Raw genomic sequence first — 22729 nt, 5'->3', positions numbered from 1 at the left:
CAGCATAGTACTTATGTTTTGTCTTAAAGTGTGATATGAATTTGGGCAGAGTTGACATTTTCATGACTATACAAAATAAATAAACAAAAATAAAAATAAAAAATTATCTCGCAGCTGAAGAAAGTAATATGAATCTCAAAATTGCAATTTGAATTAGACATATTATGAATACAGCTATCCAAGCACAAAAAATATTTATCTGGCTGTAAGTTACATCACGTTTCTCTGGCGTCTTTCTGAAGGGCTTGTGGCAATAATATGTTGTGTCAAATTATTAACTTAAATGACTTAATAATAGCTGTCTGGCATCACGTGACAAAATATTTAAATTTCAATGTTTGATAACAATGATAAAATTTATTTATACCTAAATTCATATCTGGTTTGTGTCTTAGCATATTACTGCTCCAAACCCATCATTTAACATACAGTATGCATTTTTAGAGCTTCCTACATATTTATCACTGAACTTCAGCATTTTCAACAAGCTTCTGTCCATTCTCTATGCCCATGCATTTCTAATGAACATCTCGTTTTAAATATTTAGAACTATATTCACCACTGAATTCGCTGCTACAAACCATACACTTGCCAAATATTCGTTTTTTTCCAATGTGCAAACCTACATTGTTAAGAAAATTAAATTAATTGAAATGTAATGTAATTATTTGGGCCTAAAAGAAATCAGTTACTACGTAACGATAAAATTATTCAAGCGATGTTAATTCTCTAAAGGTGGGACTTTTTGCGTCCCGCCTCGAATCGAAGCGGGACCCGGGACTTTCATATGAAAATCGGGACATGTCCCGCCATATCGGGACATCTGGCAACCCTGATTTGGAATAACCCGCAAACAATCCTATTTCTTCCATGAATTGGCTGCTTACATTACATTTCTATGCTACTGAAATTTTTAATATCTTAAGAGGGAACTGATATTTTCCTACGTCGCAGGCTGAATGAAGAGAAGTTATGGACGGATCTTACGATATTGCACAGTTCCCTGGAATAATTAGGGCCCTAGTACACAGTCTAGTATATACAGTCAGGAAGCTCAATACGTAGGGAATATGCATCCATAGATAGTTGCTAACCACTAGGACCGCTACTATCGCCTCATCACATACAATGTGAAACAGTACCGGCACAGTCTATTGTTCTTAGTACCCTCATCAACTCAAGCTTCGTGACTTTATATACTAGACTGTGCCCTAGTATATACACTTTCATACTAGTCTTTTTTTATTCTTTTTCCTTTATGAATATTCATATTTTTTTATATAACATTTAGGATTCCTCATATTTAAATCTAGTAATGTAGCCTATCAATACTTCAAACTCACAATGGGATATGTATAATCATTTTCGCTTTCAATTTTCCATTTTGTACGATTTTAACTAGCAGCACTGAAAAACGAAGAAATGCAACCCGGAAACATAACAGCACCAAAAGGCAAACAAATACAACGCGAAAATATAGAATACGTTCGTTTCGATGTAAAACGGAGTAAATGCAGTCCTTTTTAGACTTTACTATTATCTTTACAGGGATAAGGATGCTTTCCTTTCCTCATTTTGTAGAAACACTTTATCCTCGTCAAAAATAATCCACGCGGCATACTATGAAATATTAATCAGCTAAGGCAGGGATGTATAGAAAATAGCGCGTGAACGACCTTCGATTACTTCGCGTGTCACCTAGCTGCATTATATATTGCTGTATACAAATAGCAGCGATAAAAAGACAACGATGAACAATATGATCAATGATCATTATTAAAGCCCGAATTTCTAAGCAAAATGCATATTCTTTTCCACACTTTTAAAGATAAGCAGAAAGGTTATACTTCGTAAGACACACCTAGATAAGGAGTTTTAGCTTATAAATGCTTATGTCGTAGGAAAACTTTTTGCTTACTTATTTTACGATTTTTAATTAAAACAGCATATTTTACTCAAAACTATAATTTTAAAAGTGCATATTTCACTAGCCGTCATTTATCACTGATTCCCTTTTTTATTATTGGCTAATAAAAACTTAACTTCAGTGGAATGCATAAGAAAGCAATGCTAGAGTACGACCCAGGATGTTGCGAAATAATACTGCGTAGTTCTAATTAGGAGAGAACGTTGGGATTCCCCGCCAAGCTTCTGCGACTAGGAAGTATAAAGATGTGGATCTTCTTGTTTTCAGCGTGAAGAAAGTGTTTATAAAGTCACCGATTAGAATTTAAAAATTTCGTGAACTCCTTCTAAATTTGTCTTTACCTCCTCAGCCAGTCTAACTCGATAGGGTACGTGCTTACAGGCTATATCATACTATGCGGAACATTTCAGTGAAGTGAAAAATGTTTTGAATTCCCTAAATGCAGAAGATGCAGTCAGCATTGCCACAGCCCACGAATGTTTTGCTAAAAACGGCATCCAAGAAAAGATTAAGTACATCCATAACCGTTTCTCCAAAATACCCGAAATTTTAAAGCAGTTGGAAGCTCGAAATAATTCCTTGGAACATTCACTTTCTCTGATAGAAGAAATTTCGGTAACATACCTTCAGAAACACATGGGGTTGCAAAAATTGCGTTCGATAAACTCAGTCAGGTATCACAGAATAATTCCGGTCACAAAACACTGTGTCAAATTTCTAAAAAGCTTTCTGGTGAAGAAACAGGTATTGAAGAGAAATTCACCGAAGAACTGTGGTGTTTTTCACATGCGCCTGTGACGTCATGCGACGTCGAAAGAACATTTTCACTGTACAAATCATTCTTCCCTGACAGACGCAGGAGCTTCACACAGGAAAATTTCAGAATGATCTTCCTTGTATACTGCAACAGCCTTCAGTAAGATAAGAGTTCTACGAAACAAATAATTTATCACCATATTTCCGTGTATTCGTTTTTGCTTATTTTGGCGCTTATTTTCGTCATTTTACATGCTTATTTTACTGTTTCCGTGTATTCGTTTTTGTTTATTTTGGTGCTTATTTTCATCATTCTTCGTGCTTATTTGCTTGCTTATTTTACTGTTTGATTGTGCTTAGAAATCCGGGCTTTAATCATTATAAAGTTGAAATGCAACAACTCTTTACACTTCTGTTATGCACATTTTTAATAAATGCAATAAAATTATTTCACAAAAGAAGATGTTAAATATCTACGATTTTGAATAACTAACAAAAAGTTACTTATTTTATTTATTTATTTATTTATTTATTTTAGTAGGTTATTTTACGACGCTTTATCAACATCTTAGGTTATTTACCGTCTGAATGAGATGAAGGTGATAATGCCGGTGAAGTGAGTCCGGGGTCCAACACCGATAGTTACCCAGCATTTGCTCATATTGGGTTGAGGGAAAACCCCGGAAAAAACCTCAACCAGGTAACTTGCCCCGACTGGGATTCGAACCCGGGCCACCTGGTTTCGCGGCTAGACGCGCTAACCGTTACTCCACAGGTGTGGACAGTTACTTATATTAGGCCTACAATACGAAATTAATAACTTAATAACTGCGTCTACGTATAGCCTAAAACTTTCGAAACTGCTAGAGTATTGCATCATTGTAACTACAATAGCAATACTGTTAAAAATAAACCTTTTAAGATAAAATTTCGCCAGAATCTCTTCTTCGATTTACGTTTCGAAAAAAGTTATTTAAAGAAGTAAATCTAAGCATAGGACGCTTATCATGTTCGAATAGCTTAGCCCTTAATGTTCGCTTTGTTAGGTTCATGAAAACCTACCGGTACGTATGTGCTGCTGAAAATTGTAATAAGCTAATTTTCGCTACAAATATACGAATTTTCAGACACAGTTCAAAGTTTAGGGAATTATAAAAGCTAAGGAACTCCTTGTTATCTTATGTATATTTCAGTATAAAAATCAATTAATTATAACTATAGTTCTGGAAGCACATTTTCTGCATTTGCGGAATGGAGGTAACAAAGAGTTCTGATTTAGGTTGAATCACTTCCACTTAACGTCTCTGAACACGATTTTCTTAATAATGCAATGTTTACCACATATTAAGGACGGTATATCTCGTTCTATACAAATATGCTCCACTTAACCTATGGATGGACAACTTTTGCATCGTTACCCTCTCTTTTGGTGCGTTCTAGTAGGGGAAGAGAGATATTCCGCGAGCGCTAGCTCGTACGGGCTTCAATATGCACCACTGAGCTAAGGCATTAAGTACAGGGATAGAAGTACATTGACATGTAACAGTTGAAAGTAACAAACCAATTCCGGTTATTAACCTATAGTTCTTGGCAAAATGAAGAAAACATTTTTGTTTGATGTAATAATCCCAAAGATAGAAAGTTCACAGTCAACGCACACATAATACTAACTTATACTTGGATTTACCAACTTTAAACTGCACAACTTTTGAAAATAACTCGATGATGTTCGGTTAAAGAGGATTAAATAATTTTTTGTGCAAATGGAGTTTTGTTCCCCAAGTGAAGTTAAATTATACACGTGGGTGTGCAAAGAAACAAAATAATACTACCATTTAATGTGTTTTATTTGTGTAGAAAATTATTTGCAATTAGGGTCCGAAGTTTAAATTTCATTTTTCTCAAGACACATTTTTATGACTTAACTCTCTTTACCCAAACACCATCGAACTGATGCGAAAATCTTGTTAACAGTTAGACCAACGACAGATGTAATTCTATACACTTCTCAAGAGATCCTTCATGTTTTGACATCAGCACCAACACCTTCATGATAATGCGAGAAGGAAGGCTGTTGATCACGTGAAATATTAACTGAAGATTCTGCAGTAACACAATATATGTCAGAGTCATCAAGCAGACATGGTTGATAAAATTCACTGAACTTCACTTCGGTATACTGAAACCCATAAAATCAAGAGTGCGTGGAAAAACAAGAGGACTAGTAATAACAATAGTGATGTGAGAAGGAACATTTTCAGCAGAAAATTTTCTGAAATGGAAAATTTGTCTGAAAAATTTCCCCTACATTTTTTCCGGAAAATTTTCCGCCTCACCAAACTGTTGCATTCTTCGCTCCTTTGCTCACAACCTCAAGAGCTACAATATGTATTGCTCATAACAAAATACGTATAATTTCTTGAGAATTTAATGATCTTATTTCCTCCAGATAGAGCTGATGAATGCTTGTCATTTTAAAATAATTATTTGTTTATGACTGACTATATTAATATAATTGTGGTTTGTGATTCCCAGACTTCATTACAGGTCTAACTGTGGACTTCCCTTCTATTTGACACATTAACAGCTCAGTAGTCACCCTTACCCGAGCAAGTACGAAGTTCTGCGTTATATTGAACTTGATCTACGATTGTCCGAGAAAATTATTTTGTACAGTTGATTTCCAGATAAAATTTATTTTTAAATTCTGATCCGTTTTGAATTTTGTGTGTATAGTTTTCGTGTGCTTGTATAATACAAAAATACGTGTTGTGTAAATTATGGCTATTTAAGCAGCAATTAGTTCATGTACTAATTAGGATAAAAGGTGAACGATAATTATATCGGTAAAATGATAAAACTTTACAAAATTAATATACTAAAAAACTTGCTTATTAATAAGGGGAAAATTTTCAGAAAAATTACTTGAAAATATTCAGCACAAATTTCCGATTTAAAAATTGTTCGGGAAATTTTCGTCACTATTAAATAATAATCAAGTAAATAGATAACTAAAAAGAAATAAGTATCGTATGAAAGACATTTATTAATTACTGAACATGGTTCGTGAACCACACGAAACAAGAACAACTTTTTTAAAGCCGTTTCTCATCATAAAGTAATCTAGTACCAGAAACAAAAATAAAATTCCCTCCTCTGCTTTTATAATGAAAAACTAATACGTCATTCCTTTCGTGTCAAAACGTCCTAAAATTTGACTGAAAATGAAGCAAGTCAAAATTCTAGAACTTTCTTAACTACTGGCGCATAGAGGAAGGCACGCGATATCTCAGCTTGTCAACAAATCAATACCGCCTGTTTGTGCAAAGAACGGACACCCGCGGAACCAGGCTAATGGATTTTCTCTTTGCTTTCACGAAGGGATTAGGGCGATGCTAGTGTTTCAGTTCCTCCCCCCCCGCCCCTCAAAAGGACGAAGTAGCATAGGTCACTTTGCACCGCCATATTTCTGGAGGGGGAAGGGGGAGGCTGGAAGTTGTACATATTCGCGTTTAATGAAGATTATTATTATTATATCTGAAGACATCTAAAGTAATTCAAAATGTAATATTATAAGATGTTTCTATCGGCTATTTAATAAGTTATCTGGCTTCTGTGGAATTGATGACATAGTAAAATCGTTTACTTAAAACCATAGCGGCAGGCTTTGTGTCGGATATATCTTTTTTTTTTTGCACTCATTAGTACTTATACAGAAACAGTTGAAAGAACAGTTTGGCTTCAGGACAGGGTAGGTACGAGAGATGAGATGCAATTGGACTGCTACGAGTAAGACCTCTGCCACAGGTTGAATAGTACGAGGGCTATTCATAAAGTAACTTCCGTTTATTTTTTACAAACCTGTGAATTATGTTACAGAACTGGGTTACAATACGTTTGAAAGTATACACTCTAGCTTATTTTTCCACATAGTTTCGAGTCACATTGAGACACTTGTCGTAGCGTTTGATGGGCTTTGAAATTCCGCAATCGTAGAATTCGGCCACCTGCGACTGAAGCCATCTACGACGCTGGTTTTCAACTCTTTGTCATCGTCAAAGCGCTTCGAGCCAAGACACGTCTTCATGTGCACTAAGAAATCGTAATCGTTAGGCGCCAAATCTGGGCTATAGGGAAGGTGATCCAATACTTCCTAGTTGAATTCTTGCAGTTTGGTCGCAGTATGACGTGCTGTATGCGGCCGGGCGTTGTCATGCAGGAAAATCACCCCAGAGCTCAACATATCACGACGTTTGTTCTGAATGGCCCTTTTCAAGTTTGTTAGTGTGTTACAGTAACACTCAGCGTTAATTGTGGCATTCCTCTCCAAGAACTCCACTAGCAAAATTCCTTTTCTTTCCCAGAAGATAGTTGCCATGAGTTTCCTCGTGGAAAGTGTTTGACGACACTTTGTGGGTTTTTTTTTTTTTTTTCGGGGAGCGAGTATGGCTCCACTGCATTGATTAAAGCTTTGTTTCTGCATTCACATGCCACACCCAAGTCTCATCTGCTGTCACAATATGATCGAGAAAAGCATCACTTTCTCTTTCGTAACGCTCGAGAAAGGACAGTGCTGCTCCCATCTGTTGAGCCTTTTGTTCTTCAGAAAGGACAAAGGAGTTTAGGCACACATCTGGCAGAAAGTTTCCGGTAGCCCAAATCTTCGGTAATCACTTTGTACAGAAGAGTACGACTAATCTGTGGAAAATCCTCACTAAGCTCCGACATGGTAAACCTGCGGTTTGCTCTAACCCTTTCGTCAACCAAACGAATCAGATGTGCATTCACGATACTCGGTCGACCACTTCTCTCTTCATCATGGACATTGGTTCGCCATTTCTGAACATACGGCACCATTGTCTTACACCACCTTCACTCATTACGCCTGGCCCATAAACTTCACAAAGTTGGCGATGGATTTCACCAGCTTTACAGTTTTTGGCCACAAGAAATCATATTTCAGAACGTACCTCACACCTGGCGGGACTTGCGATTGCAGCACACATTTTGGCAGCATGTGGCTCAGAGAGGAATAAAGACACGACCTTGACTCTACCGCTGCTCGACGCGTACTACTTCAAGGTACAATCCACTGCAAGAACAGCGCCACTGTCTCTGTTGTTATGCACGCTATATGAAAATGGAAGTTACTTCATGAATAGCCCTCGTAATTATACTTCTCTCCTGGCAATGTTTACATCTGCTGCCAGACATTATGAAACGAAGTATAGACAAACAATCCACAGATATCAAATGAAGAGTCCACTGCAAGAATGATGGATGTCACTTTCTTGTCGAAAATGAACCAAGACCGTCAATGCATAGCTTAAGACATATAGAATGTACATAGAGAGTTATATGGCATTAACACTGATAGTCATTGTCCAGTAATGATCGGAAAATCTCAGTTAAGCTTTGAGCGCTAAGTATTTCAAACTTTCATTTGCTTCTCCCGCAAAATGTATTCCAAATGACATCCATCATTCTTGCAGTGGACTCTTCAAATGTCTTCATTTATCCTATATTACATTGCTAAAAAAATAGGAACCACAGTGAAAATTGTCTGTTTCTTTGTAATGAGTTGGGAGTTACAATATATTGAAAGTGTTAAAAATTGATGATAAGATTTTATTTTATGAAGGGGTGAGACTTAGGCCTAGACGCGGCAATTTCCAGGGGGGGGAGGCGGAATTCTCTCTCTTCCCCCCCCCTTTTTTACAGTGAATTTGTTTTTAAAACACTTGTTGGTAAATATTTTCTGATGTTTATTCTTTAACACCTTGTGGAAGTCGGATATTGTTTTGTTATCGCATAGTCGCGGTCGCGACGAAAGTAAAAGGAAAGTGTGCAGTTACATTATTATATTGTAATACCGGTATCACGGTATCACGTTATTACTGTATATACTATGAATCTGCTTAAATACAGACGAATTTTCTCCGATTTCTAATCAGCACAGTATGATTCGAATGAATTCATCTGATGATATCTTTCGAAACGTAGAATTATGTAAAATTTGTGGCGCAGGTTAAGAGATGTTCATTCCATTGCTGAAATAGATTTCGAATGTAATCTTTCATTAAATTTACTATCGAGGGCAGAGAAGTTTTAATATTAGAGCACATCCGGCACGCATGAGAACACATTCATTCAAAGAGCAAGGTCAAGAGATCAGCTGACAACAGTTGACAAGATACACGTGCAGTCTGTTAACTATATAGACCTAATGGTCAAATACGTTGTGCATTAGAAATGAATGTGTCTAAATTTAGTACTGTAAGAACACGAAACCTTGTACAATAGAACCCCGATTATCTGTCACCCCACACCCTATTAACAGATTGGTAGATTAACCATCTGTCTTTCTCTCGCTTTTTTTTTTTTTTTGCTGCAGAAATATAGGAAGTACTGTACATTGTATTAGCACGTTATTTTTTTCTAGAGAGTGTTATTACAAGCCTTTTTCCTTACACAGTATGGTCTACTGTTCGAATTGTTGTACTGTGTAACTTCTACACGAAATGAATAATTTCGAGGGAAAAATTGTTCCGGGACCGGGTATCGAACCCGGGACCTTTGGTTAAACGTACCAACGCTCTCCCACTGAGCTACTCGGGAACTCTACCCGACACCGATCCAATTTTTCCCTCTATATCCACAGACCTCAAAGTGGGCTGACAACAGTCAAGCAACCAACATTTGAGTGCACACTAACTCTGTGTGACTTTAAATTGCGGTTTTCTGTTACGTACAGTGACATGTATTATGCAAATTAAGCTTTCAGGAATAACTCCCTGTAAAGTTAATTTGAATAATTTCGAGGGAAAAATTGTTCCGGGGCCGGGTATCGAACCCGGGACCTTTGGTTAAACGTACCAACGCTCTCCCACTGAGCTACCCGGGAACTCTACCCGACACCGATCCAAATGTTTTCTCCGTTGTCGAAAGAAATCTCATTGTGTTATATATATATATATATATATATATATATATATATATATATATATATATAAAGTAAATAATTGAGTGGTTTGGGGAAAGAGAAACCGTGGCTCATCTCGTATCAGAATACAAGATTTGAGTGTATGTAAATCTACAACACGAGACCTCCACTACTTTTATCTTTCCACAGACAGCCATTACATGGAGTTTCCTTGCCACTTAAAAACCCGTCGCTGACAGCCAGACTTAAATTCGCGAACTTCTGATCCACTATCTACCATGTTAAACGCAACAACACGAAGAGAATTACGAAAGTGTAAATATTATTCACTAAATTTACGAATAGTACATTATGCAACGAGCCTATAATGGTAATAATTAAGACGAGAGTATGTTTATGAAACGAGCGCAAGCGAGTTTCATAATTTTCATACGAGCGTCTTAATTACCATTGTAGGCAAGTTTCATACGACTTTTTATGCTCGACCATATTTCTAACTTGAAATTATTCATAAGTATTCATATTATTATCTGACTGGGGAGCGGAAGTGACCTTGTGCAATATCTCGTAAATTGTGAGATGTGCGCAGGCGCGAAAGTATTGATTTTTCCCGAGGAACAAATGTCATTGACCTTGATATAATCTAGAGAGTAAAATGAACATTAATCTTGATATAACCTGGAAATTGATTTAGACATTGAAAAACGAGATGACAAATTGGATTTATTTGAATATTATTTACAATTAACGCTAATTATTATAGTAACAGAACATAACCTTCTGCGACAGTATTGGATTTCCAGCCTCCGTGACGTTTCGCTAGTTGTCTTTCGATTGCATATCCGAGAATAATCGATACTTGCGCTTTCATATTGCTACAATGGTGCTTTCTGATTGGTGGAAAACCTGAACTTTAATGAATAGGTGTACTTTAATGAGGTCCATTGAAGGGCTGCTACCAGGTGTATAATTACTACATTTCGGCATGGTCGAGCATAAAATATTTTATGGTACGGATTATCCGATTTTTTGATTAGCCGTTCAGCCCACTCCCTTCATTACCACGGATAATAGAGGTTCTACTGGCATTGAATGAAAATTTATATTCGAAAAACAAGAAGTTATTTCAAGATTCATGTTTGGCACTTACAGCTTTAAATCAATGTTCTAATTTATAAGAACACAATTCGAATTTTGTTAATAGGCCTAACAAAGGTAATGTAGTATAATGTTTCTTTATAATTAACGCAAATCATAAGACATTTTAGGATAAATATAGTAGTTTTCTCTTGGTACTTACAGCTTTAAATAAACCATCGTTTTTATACATAAGAATGTACACCTTAACTTTAAGAAAACAAGAAATGATAATGTAGTATAATTTCTGATGTCTTATTTAGGTCTATAATGTATAACTTAATATAATAAAATTTCTTCTTCTTCTTCTTCTTCTTCGTCCCCTTAGTTTAACCTCTCCCTTTTAGGTTCATTTACACGACCCACGCCACACGGGCCTTACAGGGCCGCGACCTGTCAGGAGAGGAATTAATCTATGGATCACATATATACTTTTTTGACCACACAAGGACATGGAGGGCCTCCCCGGATGAGGGATCAGCTCAGTGCCAGGGCCACCTCCGATACAACACAAACATTTAAGACATTACACTTCATTCACTCACACATATGAAAGGATTAAAGGAAGGATCGTTGTCCATGGCTGGACTTTCAAGAGGTACAATCCCGGCTTTTGCCTGGAAATAACTGAGGAAACCATGAAAAACCTCAGTTAGGATTGCCGGCCCCTGGGATCGAACCCCGGACCTCCCGAATGTAAGCCCAGCTCTTTACCACGCCGCTAGCCCTCTCGGTTAATAAATGTTCAATATATGAAAATAGCAATAAGAAATTTCAAGATGCATAGGCTTTCAGAATCTTTCCCTTTAACTGATGTTGCTGGTCGCGAGGCACTCAAGGACAAATCGCTTGTCATTAAGAAAGCGCGTTTTTTATCTTGAAAACCGAAGCCTTTTGGTTCACTACGCAGAAATAATTCGAATGGTTTTCTTAACATTTCGAATGATTTTAGCAATCGAATAAATCGAATGAATTCATTCGAATAGTTTCCAGCTCTAATATATATATATATATATATATATATATATATATATATATATATAATATTACAGTTTTGCATAATTTAAAACTACAAAAATTCCTTGTAATATGTCTTATGCCATTCTCAAATTATTAGAAAAAAAAAACAATAGCTTGCACTACACTGCGCACGAATGAGTAATCCCTTCAGCGATCTAAAAAAAATGAAAAAAAAAATAGAAAAGAAACAAAATAGTTTGCACTACACTACATACGAATGAGTAATCCCTTCAGTTTTGTCGAAAAAGTAGAAAAAAAAACAATAGTTTGCACTACACTACGTGCGAATGAGTGATCCCTTCAGGTTCTAAAAGAAATTGAAAGAATAAGAAAACACAATAGCTTGCACTACACTGTGCAATAACCCATTCTATGTTATCAAACAATTAAAAACACAACAGCTTGCACTATACTAAACACTAATCCCTTAAATGTTATCAAACAATTAAAAAACAATAACATGTTCTCAAACAATTAAAAAAACACACTAGCTTACACTACATTACGTAAGAATGAGAAATCCGTTTAATGTTGTCAAAAAATTAAAAAAAAAAACGCAATAGCTTGCAATACACTACGCACTAATTCCTTCAGTGTTCTCAAATAATTAAAAAAACACAATAGTTTGCACTATATAACATACGAATGAGTAATGTCTTCAGTAGCTCTCAAAAGATTGAGGTGAACTGCACGCACGCAACATCCGACAAATTTCCTTGAACTTCGAAGTGACGTCTCGTGGCGTCATATACGGAGGACTCTACATTTCAATTATTCACACATCACTTTCTTTTTTTTTTATGGAACGTCTATGAACAATAAAATTTGGAATACTAGATGATTTAGTAATTATGATCTCTATTTTGTTTCAGAAGTCAGATAAAATCTGTATGTGCATTTCCAATATACTGTAAATTAAAAAAAAAAAACAATATACACACGCCGTTGATGGTGGTATTAATGTCCACGTCCCTTCCTAACTGCAGAAGCTATTCAGAGACAATGTAAAGATGCCACGGAAATAAATTGTGAAATTACAATTGAAGAGGAGAAAAATCTCTCCGATGGCTGTTTCTTCCTCTAAATTCTTAGAATCTGGCCGGCATACGAAGATCAGTTTCAATAAATAACCCCATGGAAGGGATGAAGTGAGCGAACAAATAATATCGGTTTACTCACCTTCATGAAGTGCTGCTTCAGTGATTCGTTCACGTCACCATGAAGACGCACACATTCACAAAATAATAAGATTTCAAAGTATTATGATATGAAAACCTGTAAAAAAAAGTTGGAAATTAATATAGTCTATACATTAATATATTCCCGGTACATTATTTATTGATTGATTAATTTATTTATATATTAGTATATTACAAACAGTAATAAATTGTAGAAACGTAATATTATGACAAAATTAAATGAAATTATTTAATAACAAGAGGGTATGTATATATGGTAAAATTATACCTTGTGCACTTGTTCGAAGTGATTAATCATTCGAGTAAAAGAAACAAAACTTTAGCTGGCATTTTGGTCCTTCGTTTGTGGTTTTCCGAGAAAAGAAGTACACTTTCAACCAATTTTGCTGGTCCATATCAAGAAAACTATATGAGCCTGCTTTACGATGTGCTATTGTTGAGCTTTCTAATATAAAGTATTTTGATAATGTTTCTTTCCCTACAAGATATTCAACTTTGGAGTTTTTCATAGTACCTTCTTCAGTACAAAATTTATTCATCACAGGAGTTGGCAACAAGGCATATTCTGATCGAGAAATCAGGTTGAAGTGAGGGTCACACTTACGGCTATTTGATGTTTACAACACTCCAGCCACACAGAAATAATGTAACTCATACAAGTCTCTACTCTGCAGCGTTTCAATAAAATTACTCTTATTTATTTTTTTACGATAAAATTAGAATATCCAAGAAACGTCAATTCTTAGAATAATTTTAATTATGTTTTCAGTAGATTATTTACGACACTGTATCAACGAGCAGGTTATATAGCGGGGATAAAATTGGTGATAGCGAAATATTTGGAAAGATGAGCCCGAGAATTCGCCATGTGATTACCTGAGATTCGACTTACAGTGGAAGAAAATCTTGAAGAAAAGCAGGCAATCTGTCCAAGCGTTTTAATTGCGTTATTTTAGTCATAACCACATGTTGTTGGTATAAGTGCAAAATCTCGTAAGTCCTGAGAACGATGTGGAAGGAAATATTGCGTAAGTGCTAAGGACGGTATTAAAAAGTGCCAACATAAGTATATTACTTCAAGTACCACTTTGAAAAACGTGGAAAATATACAGAGTGTAAGGGATATAAATGCCGTTCTTTTCAGACGTCGGGGACGGTCTACAGAATCAAAAAATGTCCATACAACATAGAGTCAAAACTTGATAATTTTCCCAGAAAAAATATATTTATCTTATTTTATTTGCGTTGTAGGCTACTGCTTATATTGTTATTAAATTACGAAAACAATTACATCAGTAGGTATATCTAACAAAGAGTTAATATTAGTTTAAATAAATATTTGTGTGTTCTATAACGTTTTAGTGAAATTAAATAAAAATGCATTCTTAAATTTGTCAATATTCTGGCGTAAGTACTAGTCAACTGAGTTCAAGCTCCCTGTCCATAGGTATACTGCTGAGCCGATGACAGTTCAGTACAGGGTATTCAATGAATAACTTACGTCATTCACAGTTTAGGAATATCATAATTATGTTATCAACTTATAGAGAAAGTCGTTGTAATTCAAGTGAGACAAAAAGGATGTACCGTCAACGTTTTCCTCAAAGAAGGTTACCTAATCGGCGTACTTTTGTACCCGTTTCTCAACAATTTTTAGAAACTAGGAGTCTCTTACCCTATTTCGAAAATCACACAACCAGAAATTTGTTTTAAAATGATACTGCTTTACGGAAGCGGGCGGGATTAAAATTTTGCATTAGAAAAAAGTTCGTGTGATTTTGTGCAGAAAACCATTATTGTTTATTTTTATGCATAAAAAAATGGAGCAATATTGTTACATAAAATGTAAATTTACCATAACGTTCTATTAATGAGATTGAAAGGTTGTATTTGCTGCTCGTTTTATGTAAACAACAGTATTATCATGGTCTGCTCCTATATTTGAACAGAGAATCTGTGCCCTCTTGAGCTGTACTGTGTACTTAAAAACCCACTCCTCCCTATCCAGCAACGTTGCAAAACGTCTAATATTGTAAACTTTAATAATTAGTTAAATACTGCCATTAGAAAAAAATTGTAAGGGCATTTTTTCTTCCTTATGACATGAACAATCATCGGTTAAAATAATGGGCACTTATAGCCCTTACACCCGGTATAGGAAGGTAAATTTCGCAACATAGCTGCGGAAATAACCTAATTCTCTTCACATACTGATTTGTATGATAAATCTGATATTAAATCTATTTGGACATACACAGATGTGACATCTGTTAAAATATCGATTTGCTTACGAAATAAACATTGTAAATTAGTTCGAGTTGTTAACGTAACGATTTCACTATCAAATCTAACATGAAGAAAAGTTTGCGTTTATCAGTCAGAACTTCCTTGTTACAATAGATTAATCATTTAGGTAGAATGGATGCAACCATATCCCCAGAAGAATCCTGAACTATAGACCAAAGGAAACAAAAGACCTGGGAAGTTGGAGGAAACGTTGGAAGGACTCAATGTGAAGCCGGAACAGGCTCTAAGACTAATCCTTGAATGAAGAAGAACAATAATACTTGTACATTTTTCAATTGTAATACAGTTTCTTTCAAATTTTTTTGGATCAACAGAAAGTAACTTATTTCTTTTTTTCTACATAGCCGTTCGAACATTCCAAATGGCTATCTAATTCAACGAAGTATTTTCTGTCTCATTTTAACACCTGTCCTGTTATCTACTTGAACAAGATTTGAAAGTACACCTTCATGGTATTTCACCACAGCCCATTTTTACGTATTTTTCAATCTTGTAAATTTCTCGCACTCTGCACGACACATCTTCGTTTATAGTAGTGTTGCCAAATCTTTGTTAGGGATGCTTTCATTTTTTGCTATTAACTTTGGAGCTTTAGTTATGTCATCAGTGGCGCTTATGCTAGAATGGGAAAAATAAATTTGTAAAAATAGTTTTATATGGCATGTGGTGAAGAAATAAGAGATTTAATTTTGGAAGACGGGAAAAGCTCTATCAAAGGCTGTGAATATCAATACTTTGGCATCAAAATTAATAAAAATGGCAAGCACGATAAAACAGAAAGGAACCTCAACAACAGCAATATTAAATGGGATTTTGTGGGACAAAAATATAACGAAGGTTACCAATCTGAAAATTTATAAATAGATTATTCGAAGTAAGCTTACTTTAACATATAGAGCAGAAACATGGCAGTTGAGTAAACATATGATTTTGAAACTTAGTACAGAAATGAAATAGGCTATTTAAGACGCTCCACAAGACATTCTAAATTGGAAAAAAATTAGAAATGAAGCATAAGAAGAGAATTAATTAAAGTTCAAAATTTAATTTCAGATTATGTGAGCAGTTAGAATGGTATGAGTATGTTCAACAATATTCGAACAGCGGCTAACGAGAAAGATTCTAGACTGGATACCACCTGGAAGAAGGAAGAGAGGTCGTCTCAGAAGCACTTGGATGGTGGATATAGTTGGATGAAAAAAAAAAAAAAGTTTACAAAAGTTGGACCGGAAAGACAGAAGAGAATAGAGAAAGAAAGTAGAAGTGAAATAAACTTTGGACACAAGAAATGTATTTACATTGTATACCTGTTCATGCTGATGATAATAAAGCCAAAAATAAAACTTCTTTTTCTTCGCATATTGCACTCTTTTATGCTCGTGTAGAAGACTGCACATAGATTAAGCTGGAGTGCTATAAAATTTATAGTCTGTTCAACTATTAGCTTACAAATACTTTAGGATTTATATTTTAATGAAAGGACCACAGTGTTGCCACTTTGCATGACGTGGTACACGGGTTCGAAGATTCACTGCCCGAACCGAGCTGTTCTTTACCTAACATCTCGTTATGTACAGTTACCCTGAAAAAGAATGAGACGATTCTTGGTCGTCGGAAGTTAAAGTTCTACAGCGCGGTTCACTCGATATCGACGTAGGGATACATAACATGACAGATAGTACAAGAATTGTTACAAGGACCACAACAAGGACAACGACCAGAATAAGGATCACGAAGAAGACTGCCATTTAAGGCCAGGATTTCACAACATAGCTCGAGTCCCAAAATATCATTGCTTCACTGTACCGAATGGCAAATGCCTGCTAAGGGATCTACATTCTGGACTGCTGCTATCACTGTCTTGTCTCGGTAGCTCATATAGTAGCGTGCCGGTTCCATTGTATAACCGAAACGTCTCGTGTTCTATCCCAGGTAAAACTTTTTTTTTATTGAGGTGTAATTAATTTGTTCAGAGTTCCTCGACTGTCTAATTTGTCGAAAAATATGGAATAATTTATGCCCAATTTCTGGGTCTTACAAGTGGGCTGAACCTCGTCAAAAAAAATAAATCTTACTTGGAAGTTAAAAGTATTCTTCCTCAAACAAAAATCATAAGAAACAAAAAGAGACCTGTTAACTTAAAATCTTGTCCACATGCCATCAGCTTCTATTACAGCTCTAAGTCGATCCGGCATGGATGTCACGAGATTGTGGAATAAGTTCTGATCCCCGGCGAGATCTTCCCAGGTGTCAACAACTTGATCCCACAATTCGTCTCGATTTCGAGGGCGTCGGTGGGCATAGGTGGCTATCCTTCTCTTTTTCAATTCCGCCCATAAATTTTCGATGACATTCAAATCAGGTGACTTCGGAGGCCAATTAATGATTTCGATCTCGGGTCTCCTTTGAAACCATCTTTGAATGCTTGCAGCATAGTGCACGGGATGGTTATCCTGCTGGAACAGTAATGTTCCTTCAGGAAAACGTTCTCGGGCGGAGGGAAGGAATATATTTTCCAGAATGTGCTCGTAAGTTTCCGCATTAAACCGGCCATCGATGCGTTCTATAACGCCAGGTCCATCGTAAGACATCCACCACCAACACGATATGCTAAAGCGCCCCGATCTTTCACGTCGGTGCACATAGCGCTGATCATGTCGGAGACCATCCTCACAATAGACACGGACAGGACCTTCGTAATCACTCGAGATGGTTGTTTCGTCGGAGAAAATTACATTTCTCCAATCGAAATCCACTCGATTGGTAGCGAAGGCAAGACGGTCGGCAGCTTGTGCTTCCCCCAATATTTCCATTTGCGCAGCCCTCCGGCTCCTAATACCGCGGTTCCTCAACCTGCTGATCACAGTCTGTGAAGAGCCGGGAAAGTTAGATGCTGCTCTTATTTCGTTAGCAGTCAGAAAGGGGTCCTGTCGAACTGTCTCGAATAAAAGAGCATCCTCTTCCAATGAAGAAATCCGCGGACGCCCAGGAATAGGGCGATTTTCGACCTCCCCAAAATTTTGGTAACGATGAACCCATCTCGCGGCTGTACTTCCAGGAACACCGACCAAACGGCCAGCAGATCTAGCCCCATATCCAGCCTCAACTAGAGCTATAACTCGCTGTCTCATGTCACGTCGGTTCGCCATTACGATGAGAAATGAGAGATGACGATAATACTTTAGTGTAGACAATGACTATTTAACATGATATAGAATTATTGAAATAAGAGGCATCTTGCATAGTAAGAGTTAATAAATCAACCCTAAATTAAATATCTAAATAACAGGATATAACAGGAAGTCCAATTGTTGCGAAACTAATCAAATTAAATCTAATTACATTAATAAACAAACCCCAAGTTATGACACCACATTGCTACAGCTAAATTGTATGTTATTAACATAAGCATTGAATAGGTCCGTGGTTGTGCGTTGGACGACAAAACCAAACATCGAAAGTTCGAATCTTGCCGAGGAATGTAACTTCTTGCTTTTTATAATGTAAATCAGACTTATAACTACAATCATTCATATTTCTTACATTATTTATTAATATTTATAGCCAACATTGAATTTGTAAAGAAAAGACTTTAGAAATCTCATATGGAATTTGTGATCTGTAGTGACATAAACATAGATTATCTCTCGGAACTTTTCCGTAAAAGTAAATTAAATTCACTCCTTGAAACTGGAAACCTTATTCGTAGGGTCATTTTCCCATAGCATACAAGCTGAAGTAACACAGCCATTGATAAACGTTTTGTACACAGAATTAGACTGAATTCCTATTCGACAGAACCTATAATCAATGGCTTGTCTGACCATGATAAACAAATCCTATGTGTTTCCAATGTCACTGAACAATTTCAAAATATTAATTTAAAAACTAAGAAAGGATCGTAATTGCTGTATCTAGTGATTATTTACATTTATGTATACAAAATGAATCTTGGAAAAACATATATGATACTGGTACTACTGATATTAAGCGTAAATATATTGAATTTTTCACTTAATTTCATAATCACTTCAGTGGATGTTCTCCACTCAATGTTGTGAAAAAATTCAAAAGTTAAAACATGTAGATAACGCAGGGACTTCAAAATCTCATGTATTAAAAAGAAGAATCTATATGTAATGAGTTGCAATGTAATGATCTTCATGTTCTTAAATACTGCAAGAAGTACAGTGTAATTTATCAAAAATTATGAAAGAGGGAAACAGAATATATTTGAGTAGAAAAGTACAAAATTCAGATAATGCAATTAAACCTATTCGTAATATTATTAAATTTAAACTTGTAGATATCCTAAGAAAGAAAATATTTTTTCATTAAAACCAATGATTATAAAGTAGAGGATCCCAAATCTATTGCAAATTCTTTTAACGTATTATAGTATATAGTACAGAAATATTATTGACAACTTAAACATTCAAGATTTTGCAAAAGATACTGCAATTGGTTACTTAACAGATGTATTTAATAATTATTATTAATATATGTAATTAGTCAATAACTGCAACAGTGCTTATACATTCAATCATAACATGAATAAAATTGAATGCAAACACGTAGATAAAATAGTTAAAATTAACTGCAGGGGTGAGAATGAAATAATCCAAAGCCATACTTTTAACAAAAATTGTTTTTTGCGAGTGCATTTCTTACACATATGGGAAAGCTATTAATAAATTATTGTAATAATTACTCAACAAATGACATAGCCTAAGGACTCTAAACCTTTGTAAAAGTTTGTCTATTATTATATATTTTTTTAATTTCATTTTAATTGTTAGTTTTTAATATATATGCATTTACATTGTATATATGTGTGTGTATAAATGCATTCATTAGATTAACGTTTATAATATTATAACTTGTAATTTTGTATTGTTTGCGATCATTAACACTTAATCTCAGGACTTTGTAAAACTATATTTCAACGTGACTTAGCTATTTCAACGTTATTTAGAAAAAAAAATTGTTGTGTAGACTAAGAATCGAACTCGCACTCTTCTACACAACACGCAGAAGTCTTACCGTCTGAGCTATGGAAACGACATGAAAGCTTTCCTTTCTGTGCGGAGTGTCGATCTAGTCATGAAGGTCCATTATCGATTTAACTACACGATTTATGTATATATTTATCTTTTATTTACGTAATATTATCATATTTTTTGCAGTGTTTTAATTGAATTTCGGAACGATGCTAGTAACAAACCAAATAGCCTGAATTTAAGTAACTCAATATTCGTTATCTTGTGTATCGGTGCTCTGGTCTCCGATCATGCGCAGTGTCTTACATCTGAGACTTAGGAATATTCAATCGTCTCATCCTTTTCCAGGGAAACTGTACAGTAAGTATTCCGGAGAGCATGAAGCAATGAAAGATAAATGCCGTTTCTTTAAATTACAACTGTTACAACACCAATAAAAACTGAACTAGTATCACTATGTAAGTAGCACCACTGCTCTGAGTAGCACCTGCAGTTTATTCGTACATGTGCGCCTGAGGGAGTCGAGCAACGTGTTTCGCCAGATGATTACTCGTGGTTTTTACCATTATGCTCCTCTGTTAGGCAGACATGACATTAACAGCAGTGATAGCTCGACTATAACCGTGTGTTTCCCCCAAAAATGTCAATCATTCAGTACTTCTAATACGGCCTCACCGCGGTCCCTCAATCCCCGTCCTACAAGCTACTAAGAGCCCCAGGAAGAGCCCATGTTACATAGCTCTATCACCAGCAACTAATGACCACATACCACGGTGGCGGCCGGCAGCTGACTCTACATCGGACGCAACGGAGGGAACGAAATGAGTCCGAGATCCAATGTCGAAAGTTATCCAGCAATTCTTCTTCAATAATTGTTTCACGAGGGAAAATCTCGAGAAAAAAAAACACAAACCAGGTAATTTGTTCCAATCAGGATTTGAACCCGGGGCTGCTAGTTTCACGATGAGACATATTAACCTCTATTATACTCTATGGACGTGTCACTGCATTCGAAATACAGGGACATCATTTTATTTTTACTTCAACTTTTATTGTACCTGAGTTTTTGAATGTACTTCACTCCCACCCCTTCTATTAACGAAGTTCCTCCACACAGAACCAAGGCCGCAGTACTGAGTTAGTGATTATAGTACGTTTCAGAAATATGTTCGCGTTTTCCAGTGACGAAAACTTCCAATATTGAATCATATTTTCGCACGGGTACTGTCGTCCGTTTGCCTACGTCGCATCCCGATTTCCCCCACCTGCTTCTGTTCGCTCCACTGTAAAGACTAGCTCTTTTCTGAAAACATTAATTTCTGTTAGGAATTGATTGGACGTCTACGTAATATTATACAACTGTTTAAAGTAATTAACTATCACGTGATTCCCCCCATTCTACGATCCTGCAACATAACCACTTGGACGGACAGTAGATAGCATGTCTGAGTAATTTTATCTGTGCGGGTCGGACAGAAGTGAAGACTGAATTTGCAGTACGTAAGGTACTCTTTTATAGAGTAGGTACAGAATTATTTCAACATGAGTTACTAAGAATGAAGGACGAAACTGGTAATTGTAATTAGATGCAAGAGTCTGCAGTGCGATATATGCACAAAAGAACTGAAGCCTGTATCGAAATGAACGGCCACCATTTTCAAAAATGTGTTTAAATATTCATATTATGATTATTTTTCATTTTAACTTCATTCTCTATATCGTACGCTAATGTGCTGTAGATAGTATAATATACACTGCATAATGAATACGTTCGCATGGACAGCTCAGTTCGCGAGTAAAAACACTTATTGTTAATACTGTACTGTATTTTGATTAAACAAAACCTAATGAAAATTATCACACTCAAAATCGCGATATTTCATACTTTGCGTAAATGGATGAACTACTTTTCTTCCCTCCTGTACCTAGTAAAGTGATTTGTTTGTATTTTACGCCAGTATCATCGAACTCCAGTCGTGGAAGAAGGTAGAAAACGGTGTTTCCGGGTCTCAATCATTAATCCAAAGGTATAGTCAGGTTAATATTGAAAATGTTAGTAAAAATAAAATGATGTCTCTGTATAACGAACAACATTCAATACAAGGATATTGAAGAACAAAATGAATTTAGAGGAAACACAGGGAGTAGCTATAATGTCCCACCATATACGGCTTTCATTGATTTTGAAAAGATCTTCGATACGGTTAATCGAGAAATTATGTGGGAAATTTTGAAGAAGAAAGACAACACAAATAATTTGATAAAAATAATACAAAGCTTTTATACAACACTAAAAATAGGTCTATATGTAACAATTGGAGGGAAAGTTAGTAATGATTTTAGATATAACACAAGGAGTAAGACAAGGGTGTCTATTATCGCCTGCTCTTTTTAAGGTAAGCCTTTATATAAATGAAGTCATCAGAGAGACAAATGGAAT

At 35.8% G+C, this 22729-nt stretch overlaps 1 protein-coding gene across 1 annotated transcript in view; it reads right to left on the bottom strand.

Annotated features, from left to right (window-relative positions):
- The window catches only part of LOC138694693 (uncharacterized), a 129302-nt gene that overhangs the window by 98672 nt on the left and 7901 nt on the right, over positions 1 to 22729 (bottom strand). Inside the window, exon 2 of the transcript XR_011330991.1 lies at positions 12963 to 13058. The gene's annotated coding sequence lies outside the window, so the exon portion shown is untranslated. The remainder of the gene's footprint in view (positions 1 to 12962; positions 13059 to 22729) is intronic.

Source organism: Periplaneta americana, chromosome 2 (assembly GCF_040183065.1).
Source record: "Periplaneta americana isolate PAMFEO1 chromosome 2, P.americana_PAMFEO1_priV1, whole genome shotgun sequence".
Taxonomy (NCBI): domain Eukaryota; kingdom Metazoa; phylum Arthropoda; class Insecta; order Blattodea; family Blattidae; genus Periplaneta; species Periplaneta americana.
Note: the sequence above shows the minus strand (reverse complement) of the source record. Positions and strands in the feature narration are given on the sequence as shown.